Source organism: Micromys minutus (assembly GCF_963924665.1).
Source record: "Micromys minutus genome assembly, chromosome: 18".
Lineage (NCBI taxonomy): Eukaryota > Metazoa > Chordata > Mammalia > Rodentia > Muridae > Micromys > Micromys minutus.
This window is the reverse complement of record NC_137953.1, coordinates 37,405,337-37,415,097: the sequence shown is the minus strand read 5'-3', so window position 1 is coordinate 37,415,097 and position 9,761 is coordinate 37,405,337. Positions and strand designations below refer to the sequence as shown.

The 9,761-nt window shown below is 37.2% G+C and overlaps 1 pseudogene across 1 annotated transcript; it reads left to right on the top strand.

Annotated features, from left to right (window-relative positions):
* Positions 1 to 1,611: 1,611 nt before the first annotated feature.
* Positions 1,612 to 2,541, top strand: LOC308432617 (olfactory receptor 2A1/2A42-like; annotated as a pseudogene). Its single transcript has one exon. The product of its transcript is annotated as an olfactory receptor 2A1/2A42-like (transcript).
* The last annotated feature ends 7,220 nt before the right edge of the window (positions 2,542 to 9,761 follow it).

Here is a 9,761-nt window from a genome sequence, read left to right as displayed (position 1 = left end):
ATACTTCAGCAAACACATAACATCCCTTGCTGCAGATGACAACTAAACCAGGTACTAGCCTAACCTAGTGTCAGTCCTAGTAATGATTATTGGAAAAAGAAAGTAAGTGTCAAATTATTTTGCCCAAGAAATGGCACTAACAAAACATTCATTGGAAACCATATTATATATCACTAAGTTTAGAGAAGAAATTGTGGTCCAAAATCAAAATCACAGAACCAATTTTGTAGACTATTTTATCCCTAATTTATCCAAAAAGCTTTCTATAAAATAACCCACTAGTTATCAACTTGCCAATATTTTGCAATTACCTACTTACAGAGACTATGATAATCCTTGATACTGAGGTCTTCTTGTTCTTTTGTTGTTGTTGTGTCTCTAAATAGCAAAGTATTTTATTTTGGGTTTCACAATAGAATGGATTGAATTGCAGTGAGTAGGAAAGCAAGATGATGGGGCAGGTTAAGGTGCTTGCTGCGAGGCCTGTCAGCCTAAGATCATTCTTTGAAACCCACAAGGTGAAAAGGACAGAGCCAACTTCTAAAAGCTGTCCTTTGACCTCTGCACACAGACATGATTCAGAATAAATTAACAAAATGAAACCACTTTTACAAGGTTTGAATAAAAGAATAAGATGATAATCTCTCGGCTCTACTTTCATATAAGACTAATTTTATCCAGATAATAACATGACAGGGAAGTCAAATCAAGCTAAAAAAAAATCCAAATCATGATCACTTTTCAAATCCACAAGAGATTATACAAACACAAAACTTGTTTATGTTACATAATGCTAGGCTTGTAACACTGTTTGACCTAACACAAGTTGCTCTACTTTGTCTGCGTAGAAACGTTGAGTATAGAGAATCAATAACTGTTTCAGTGACCCAGTTGCCAAAAATTGATGCATGCTCAGTTATCAAAACAAGAATATACATTTTGATTCATGTATACATATGTGTATAATCTATTTTTTAAAATGAAAATATCATTTTACATAGAACTATAATTAAATATTATTTCTAACTTCTTCCTCATAGCATCACAAGTCATGTGCATGTGTTAAACATCTTCTTCCATATGGCACCAGTGACTTTTGTCCATCAAGAACTAGCTTTGTACTCCAGTGACAATTTAAATTTTTGTAAATAACTATATGAAAACTGGTAAGAACAACCTGATTTCCTCCAAAACAATCTACATTCTCTGTTTTTTCTCTGAAAATAGTCTACTGAAGCTCCAGTATAATTTTGATGACCTTCTCACTGTCTAAAAAAGTAGCAAACATGAAACTAAAAACCATTTTATGATACTTTTGTTCATATAGGTTTGGTTGTCCTTAATTACATCAGTGCCGGTGGTTCCAGTTCAGTAACTGCTGATATATTTTCCCTCTGAAAACTGGAAACCAACATTAAAATGTGTGTAGATGGACAGGCAATTTTACTATTTGATAACTAGTATTTAATTCATTGATTAACTTGATTATGTTTCTAAGAGTATATTTTTAAAGTATTTTACACCAAAACAAATTTGTCTTACAAAACAAAAGACGTTTTAACATAATTGTATCTCTTAGTACTTTCTATCTCTCCTTCATAGAAAAAAAAAATGGAAGAAAATCAGACATTGATCACCGAGTTCATCCTGCTGGGATTCTGTCTTGGCCCGAAGGTTCGCCTAGTTCTTTTTGTATTGTTCTCTCTCTGCTACATCTTTACATTGTTGGGAAATGGGTTTACCCTTGGATTAATCTGCCGAGAGCCAAGACTTCATTCTCCTATGTACTTCTTCCTCTCCAATCTGGCCACTGTTGATATTGCCTATGCCTGCAATACTGATAAACACTGATAAACCTCTTGGATGAGACCAGATCCATCTCCTTTGCTGGATGCATGATGCAGACTTACCTTTTTTGGACTCTTGGGAACACAGAATGTGTTCTCCTTGTGGTGATGTCCTATGATAGATTTGTGGCCATCTGTCACCCCCTACACTACACTGTCATTATGAACTGGAGAGTGTGTACCATCTTGGCTGCAATTTCCTAGATTGTTAGCTTTCTTCTGGCTCTGGTCCATTTAGTTCTTATCCTGAAGCTGCACTTCTGTGGGCCTCATGAAATCAATCACTTCTTTTGTGTAATCCAGTCGGTCCTCAAGCTGGCTTGTGCGGACACAAAGCTCCATTAACTCGTCATCTTTGCAACCTGCCACATTAGTGGCACCCCTATGCTTTGTAACAGTCTCCTATACATGTATCCTGATGACCATCCTGAGGATCCAGTCAGGGTAGGGCCGCAGAAAGGTCTTCTCCACCTGTTCTTCCCACCTCTGTGTGGTAGGGCTTTTCTTTGGCAGTGCCATTGTCATGTTTATAGCTCCCAAGTCTCAGCACCCAGAGCAGCAGAAAATCCTTTTCCTCTTTTATAGTTTTTTCAACCCCATGCTGAACCCCCTGATCTATAGCCTGAGGAATGCTGAAGTCAAAAGCACCCTCAGGAGGTCACTGTGCAGTGAAATTCATTCCCAGCTGCTGTGATATTTGGATCACAAGTCTTGGTAACTTCTTCTATTTTTGATCCTCAATTATTTCCTAAGTATAGAAAAGTCACTATTTTATTCTTATCTTTGTTTAATAACACAACAACACACCGGTTTTCTTAATTTGGAAGCTAAATACTACATATGAATCATCCACTGGCTTTCTGTGAAATGATATTTTATCAAACATAATTGTTTTTGTTTTATTGAACTTATTAAGTATAAAATTAAGTAATATTTTAAATAATTTTGGGTCCTGAAATTTAAAGACATTTTATCACAATTCTAATTATGTGTTAATAATTATTAATTAATAATTTGATACAAAATACATGTATCAAAAGATTAATAAAATAAGCTACATTCAAAGACCATGATTCTCAGAGCTCTGATGTAGAACTCTCTGTCTCCTCCAGTAGCACTTGTCTATTCTACAAATTATGCAGTTTTTGTCAAATCCTGCATTACTGAAAGAGCTTTAATATCATTTATAGATTTGGTAGTCCATGCTTCTTTAGGGGTAAGCATGAGCATTGTCTCTTTGAATAAGCTGAATGTAAAAATCAGATTAAACAATTTTGGGTAGTTTAAAGATTCTTCAGATGATGAACTATGATTTATACATGGCTACAGACTTTCTCTATGTGTGGTTTCCTAGCATCTCTCCATCAGTACTACTATCTCTGTTGTTCCAGATGCCTTGGACCAATGTCCTCCTAGAGCATCTCTCATCCCAACAATAAAGTTTACAGGAAGATGCCAGTATCTAACTGGCTTTCCAGCCAGGTAGTGGTTTAATTTTGACTGATGTGACCAAGATAGCTATGTCTGAAGACTAGAAATCAGTCCCCAGAAATTTCAAGTGTATTCTTTAAGAGCTTTATATGATTTTTTCCTATCTTGAAAAAGAATGGACGTTTTGTCCAGTCTTGCCCAATGTCATCATGATGGCAAACGTCTAACATATTAAAACGACTATGTGTTCTCTATTTGGCTGGTAATTAATACTTGATCCACTTTTAATAAAGGTGTATAAGTGAAGGCACACAGAGTTTATTACTTACTGAGTGGGAAATACTACACATTGATAAAATTTTACTTGGTTCACTTTATTTACTCATCATATAAAAACCATGAGAAAGATAATATCAACATAGTTCCTGGATCAATGAATTCCACACAGTAGCACAGTTTGCGCTCTTTCTTAGGAAGTCTGACTTCCAAAAACTCTCTACTTAACCACACATGTCTCTCAGTATATCAGTCTTTTAAATATACAAGACTAAATATCCAAAGAAAGAACATTGTTAGTAAAGGCAGATTTTTCACAGCTGAATATGTTTCATGGTGATTTTATCTGAGTTCCCAAGTCTGCTGGACTTTGTGTCAGGCATAAGAGGCTAGTTGTCCTCTATCTACTGATAGTCATAGAATCATTTTATTTCTAGAGAATCATGAAAAACAAAGAAGTTGAGAATACAGATGATTCTCATTCATCATGCAGATTTAGTCCAGCTATGTATGACCTGGAACCAGAATATCTTGATTAATAGTCAGCCTCATTCTATCTTCCATTGCCTTCTCCCTCTCCCTCTCCCTCTCCCTCTCCCTCTCCTTCTCCCTCTCTCTCTCTTTCTACTTCTCCCTCTCCTTCTACCTTCTCCTTTCTACTTCCTCCTCTCTCTCTCCTCCCTCTCTCTTCCTCCTTCCCTCCCTTTTTCTCCTCTCATTTGATTTAAAATTGTTCATGAAAGCATTTTGACTCTACACTGAAATGTGAAAAGTGGACACATTTAGAAGTACTCTATTGCCAAGGACCAGCCATGGCTTGGTCAGAGGGTCCTGTAAAAGGGATGTTTGAAAGCAGTTAACAAAACAATTTAAGCCAAATCTTGGGTCCAAGCTCTCAACCTGTACTCTGCTCAAGACAGTCTTCTCTGTAAATGTCCAGATAGCTCAGCTCCCATAGACCAAGTCTCATTCTATAATTTATTTATCAATTCAGCCATTTACTCCAGGTTCCCCTTTGATTAACCCATGAATTAGCATCCCATGACTCTGGATTTCAGAATTTTAGAAAAAGTCAGCAAACACATTTTTTTAAACATTGCAAATGAATTAAGAGATTTGTCTTCCTTTGTAATTTTCTTGTTTCTCTGTGAGTTTTAATAACAATAGCTATGTTTAATTTACCATTTTCTTTGTTTTATGTGGTTGTTTCATTTTCATGGGTGAATTATTTGTTTTGTCTGTAGTCTTCATGTACTGGCCTTGCTCACCCCAGAAGAACATTTATGAGTACACTCTATCTGTGTCTCAGAACACTCTGAGAGACAGATACTGAAATCCGATGGAACAATAGAGAAAAATAAAGGTGGTTTTTTTTTTTTTTTTTGTATTTTTATGTTACTATGTTCAGTACTTGATACTGAGACATGGGCATGTTTTGAGGGGATCCCCAGAAATTAAGCAATCTGTTCTCTGGTGAACTTCAAAAGGCTGTTGTCTGACTAAATTCTGACAGTATATACTGGGAGTATCTGATTGCATGAGCTGAATGTTCAGTCTCAGTAGATGCCTCCATTTCATGGGACTAAACTAAGTCCCAATTGTGCGATCTCTACCACATACTGAATAATTATAACACCATATTCTAGTTATTACTAGAATCTAGCCTTAATATGTTGCCCACATCTCTTCTGTTTGTACCCCTAGGGTAAAAACATGATGCTTGGTAAACATAAGATGTCTAGGCTAGGCAAGGCATCACCTAACAACTCTGTTCATATTCCACACTAATAGAAGAAGCTGTCTTTGCCCTGTGCATTGCTTAAGACAACACTAACAGCTTAACCAAATAAACCCTATCATAAACACGGCCTTCTTTGTTCCCCTATTCTATACATTTCTAATGAACATCTTCCCTTTGAAATCAAAATCACTCAGCTATATAGTGAAGAACTGTACCATAATTCTCTACCCAGAAGAGTTCTCTAATGATATCCTAAAAAAACACCCCCAATACCTTAGGTGGTCCTCCCACAATGCAAAGGTTTCTTTACAAATCTCTCTGGTTGAGAGAAAGAACATAAAGTTGAGTGAATAGAGATTAGGGCAGGTCTCAAATCCTGAGGGAACAGTTAAGATAGAAAAGAATATTATCAAAATATATTGAAAAAGATACTCAAAATATTTCAAAAATATCTCAACAATAATTTATTTTGAGCAGTTGTCACACCCTCTCATTTTGTTTTTATATTATAGATTAATATTTTATATTATAATTTTATGAGTCTTGTTACTTTCAATGAAACTGTAGGTCAACTTTTAGATGTACTTTATGAATGAAATTTTAAAATGTTCATGGAAATCAAATAATCAGTGTTGTCAAATAATATAAATACTTTTACTAAAATTAATGCTGACTGCACTATTTGCTTTGTATATTCAAATATTTATGTGCCTCCTTTTCTCTCTCCAGATAATCAACACCATCAAGATGTGTGTGGCTACACTCTCAGAATTGAAATGTTCCCTTCTAGAGGAAGGCTCAGAAAGTAAGTGAAACTAAAAATACTCTGGAAGTATATAAAACTTACAGGTCTCAGGAAGTTCATGAGACTTGAGGTTCAGAGCACATTTGCTAAGATTTTCTAGGTAGTGACAATTGCTATGTATACATTCCAAAGCCCAAGCTTCTAGAAAATTGTACAGAGGAATATATGGAAACAACCTTAGTTTTCACTCATGTTGATGTGGCCTTTTAGGAATGAAATTGCATTTGAATAACCCATGTGCCTGTGAGTAACCTTTGAGTCATATAAGCAACTGCAATAATTCATTGGTTCTCTAAGGTAGACTTAAGGGCCATGTGTACAGTAGAGCAACATAGTTCATTTCTCCTCATGAAAAGTATGAAGCATTCTTTGGCTATATACCTAAGAATGCAATGCATGAAGATTGAAGTAGATCTATTTCTGGCTTCCTGAGAAACTGCCACAATTATTTCCAAATTTTACTGCCTTAAAATTTATAATTTCATAGTTTTACTTACATTAATCATAGTTCAGGGGGGTTAGAGAGAGGATTTAGTGGTTAAGAGCACTGACTGCTTTTCCAAATGTCCATAGTTCAATTACCAACAACCATATGGTGGCTCACAACCATCTGTTATGGGATCCAATGCCCTCTTCTGTTGTGTGTCATGTAAGTAACATAAGTTACATAAGTAAGCTACAGTGTACTCATGTAAGAAAATAAATAACTCCTTTAAAAAATTGTTGGACGGCAGAACAGAGCCCAGCCCATCTGCCACCTGGACCGGGAGGTCATAAAGGTTTAATGACTGGGGAGTAGGAGATATAGGCAGCCAAGGAGCAGAGAGATCTCTGCAGACTGTGCATGGAAAGCGCACCACCCCCCGACCTGCCTGATCCAGGGACCAGGAACACAACTTTGGGACATCTGATTCCACCCAGGAGCGACTTCAGGGCCAAGAACAGAGCCCGGCCCATCAGCCACCCTGACTGGCAGGTCCTAAAGGTTTGAAAACTGGTGAGTAGGAAATCTAGGCAGCCAGGGAGCAGAGAGATCTCTGCAGAGTGCGCATGGAAAGCGCACCCCCCACCCTCCCATATTCTGGGACCAGGAACACAACTTTGGAACTTCTGTTTCCACCCGGCGGCGACTTCAGAGCACAGAACAGAGCTCTGTCTGTCTGCCACCCATACCACCAGTTCCTAAAGACAAGTGAGTAGAAGATCTGGACAGCCAGGGAGCAGAGAGATCTCTGCAAAGTGCGCACGGAAGGCAAGCCCCTGCTCTGCCCGATCCAGGGACCAGGAACACAACATTGGAACTTCTGTTCCCACCCAGCGACTCTGAGGCACAGAACAGGGCTCGGCCCATCTGCTACCTGGACCAGTGGAGATCCAGGGACACAGACCAGATACAAGGGAAAGGCAAGAACATATCACTGACAACAAAATAGCAAAAGAAAAGTGAAAGAGTATATCCCAAAGAAACAAAGACAACCTGGCAACACCAAAACCCAGCTCTCCCATAACAGAAATATCAGAATGCCAAACACTCCAGAAAAGAAGACGCAGACCTGAAATCATACCTCAAGATGATGATAGAGATACTTAAACAAGAACGAGAAGAAAAGCAAAAAGATTCAGAAGCTTTTAAAGAGGAAACAAGAAAAATACTCAAAGAACTCAAAGAACTAGAGGAAAACAGAACCAAAGAGATGAAGGAATGGAAGAGGGAATTTAAAACGAAAATTGACACAATAAAGAAAACACAAAAAGAGATAAGCCTAGAAGTAGAACACCTAAAAAATAAATCAGGAGTCTCAGAAGCAAGCATTTCCAATAGATGGCAAGAGATAGAAGAAAGAATCTCGGGGACAGAAGACAACATTGTAAACATAGACAAAACAGCCAGAGAAGATGCAAAAAACAAAATGCTCCTAACACAAAATGTCCAGAAAATCCAGGACACAATGAGAAGACCAAACCTAAAGATAACAGGAATAGAAGAGGGAGAAGAGTATCAACTAAGAGGCACAGTAAATATCTTCAACAAAATCATAGAAGAAAACTTCCCTACCCTTAAGATTGAGATGACCACGAGCCTAAAAGAAGCCTTCAGAACTCCAATTAGGTTGGACCAGAAAACACATACCTCCCGAAATATAATAGTCAAAACATCAAGTGCCCAAAGCAAAGAAAGAATACTAAAAGCAGTAAAGGAAAAAGGTCAGGAAACATATAAAGGCAGACCAATCAGAATCACACCCGATTTCTCAACAGAGACTATGAAAGCTAGAAGAGCCTGGACAGACATCATGCACTCCTTAAGAGAGCACAAGTGCCAGCCCAAGCTGCTATACCCAGAAAAACTATCAATCACCATAGATGGAGAGATGAAGATATTTCAGGACAAATCAAAATTTACACAATATCTGACAACAAACCCAGAACGACAACGAATTATAGGTGGAAAACCAAATATAATGAGGGTAAATACAGCCTAGTGAAAACAAGAAAACTGCTAAACAAGAAAACCAAAAGAAGAAAAAGACACAGACACAACTCAACCCACAAAAGCAATAATGGCAAGAAACAGAAACAACTATTCCTTGATATCTATTAGCATAAATGAACTCAACTCCCCAATAAAGAGACATAGGCTATCAGACTGGATACATAAACATATCCAGCCTTTTGCTGCATACAGGAAACTCATCTCAGAGACAAAGACAGACACTATCTCAGAGTAAAAGGGTGGGAAAAAAAACTTCCAAGCAAACAGCACCAAGAAGCAAGCTAAAGAGGCCATTCTAATATCGAATAAAGTAAATTTCCAACCAAAAGTTATCAAAAAAGATAAGGAAGGACACTTTTTACTCATTACCGGGGAAATCTGTCAGGAGGAACTCTCAATTCTTAACATATATGCTCCAAATAAAAAAGCACACACATTCATAAAAGAAACCCTACTAAAGCTCAAAAAATACATTTCACCCAACACAATAATAGTGGGAGACTTTAATACCCCACTCTCACCAATGAACAGATCATGGAAACAGAAACTGAACAAGGACACTGCAAAACTAGCAGAGATTTTGAACCAACTATAATTAATAGATATCTACAGAACATATCATCCTACAGTAAAAGAATACACCTTCTTCTCATCACCTCATGGCACCTTCTCAAAAATTGACCACATAATAATTGGACACAGAACAAGCCTCAATCGATATAAGAAGATTGAAATACTCCCATGCATCCTCTCAGATCACCATCGTCTACAGCTGGTCTTTAACAACAACAAAGACAACAAAAATGTTACATACACCTGGAAAATAAACAACATTCTCTTAAAGGATAGCAGGGTCAAAGAAGAAATAAAGAAAGAAATTAAGGATTTTCTAGAATTCAACGAAAACAAAAACTCAACATACCCAAACCTATAGGATGCAATGAAAGCAGTAATCAGAGGAAAACTCTTAGCCCTAAATGCTTCCAAAAAGAAACTAGAGAGAGCTTACATCAGCATCCTGACAGCACAGCTACAAGCCCTAGAACAAAAGGAAGCAGATATAACCAAAAAGAGTAGACAGCAAGAAATAATCAAAATTAGGGCAGAAATAGTCCAAATAGAAACAAAAAGAACCATTGAAATAAAATCAACAAAACCAAGAGTTGG